This window comes from Cervus canadensis, chromosome 11 (genome assembly GCF_019320065.1).
Source record: "Cervus canadensis isolate Bull #8, Minnesota chromosome 11, ASM1932006v1, whole genome shotgun sequence".
Lineage (NCBI taxonomy): Eukaryota > Metazoa > Chordata > Mammalia > Artiodactyla > Cervidae > Cervus > Cervus canadensis.
In genome coordinates, this window is record NC_057396.1 from 67,575,216 (window position 1) to 67,576,591 (window position 1,376).

The window sequence follows — 1,376 nt, forward strand, 5'->3', positions numbered from 1 at the left end:
GCCCGCCAGGCTCATCGGTCTATGGAATTTCCCAGGCGAGAACACTGGAGTGGGTTGCTGTTTCCTCCTCCAGGGGATCTTCCCGACCCAGGGATCATACCTGAGTCTATTGTGCCTCCTGCACTGGCAGCTGGATTCTTTACCACTGAGCCCCCCTGGGAAGTCCAAGATTTCTCTTTCAAAAAACCCTTACCAACTCCTCCCCTCTTACTTCCTAATCTTTTAAAATATCCTTAATCTAAACGAGCGATACGAGGTCCAAGGAGCTGTTTTGTAACCATTGCCTGTGTATGTGCTGTGCAAGTGAATCTGGGTTTGAAATTTATCATTTATTACATAACTTGATGTCTCGATCTTGACAGTTCAATATGAATACATGTAAGTTTGTCTTGTGTGCTTTTTGTAATAAAAATGTGATCATTTTATAGCTGTTTTGCAGCTTCCTTTTTTTTTTTTTTTAGTTTAAACTTGTATTTTACAGATTCTTATCAGTAAGTATATATGGTTTCAGTTATTTATTACCCTCTTGGATATTAAACACAACTAAGTGGTCCTAACTCTACTCTGGCAGCAAGCAAAGATAAATAAACCTCCCCAGCAAGCCAAATTTCACTCTAGACTTGTTTAGCTTGATGGACAATTTTTTTGTTTTGTTTTTTGGGTTTTTCTGTTTTGTTTTGTTTGAACCTAGAGTCCTTTTGTTTGTTTGTTTAAAGGACACCTGAGTGATTTTTGCTCAAACAAACAAACAAACCCAAATTAAAAAAGAATAAAAACAACACTGAATCCATTGACACAGATTTGCGTTATCTTCCTTGAGTCCGTTGTAAATAGTTCATGACTTTACATAGAAGAGCTTGCACTCTCATTCATCATTTTATTTTTCTCCTTGTAAAATCACTTTTCTGGCCAACTTGAGAGCTTTTAAGGGCAGAAACGCAGTCATCTTTTGTATTTCCCTCCAAGCCACAACCAAGAGCTCCTAGCCAGGCACAGTTCAGCTCAGTTCAGTTCAGTCGCTCAGTCTTTGCGACCCCACAGACTTCCTTTAGCATGTCAGGCTTCCCTGCCCCATCACCAACTCCCGGAGTTTACTCAAACTCATGTCCTTCGAGTCGGTGATGCCATCCAACCATCTCATCCTCTGTCGTCCCCTTCTCCTCCCGCCTTCAATCTTTCCCATCATCAGGGTCTTTTTCCAGGCACAAGCCTTCCATAAATAAAAGAAAAAATAAAAGGACGAGCTACTTTAATCGTCCTTGGGCTTTTTGCACCTCCCAGAGGTAGAGGGCGATCAAACCCCAGGCGGCTCGCTGGCCGGTAGCTAAGGCCGCTCCCGACGCGCACGGCCTTACGTAGACGTTGGGGGAGGAGCC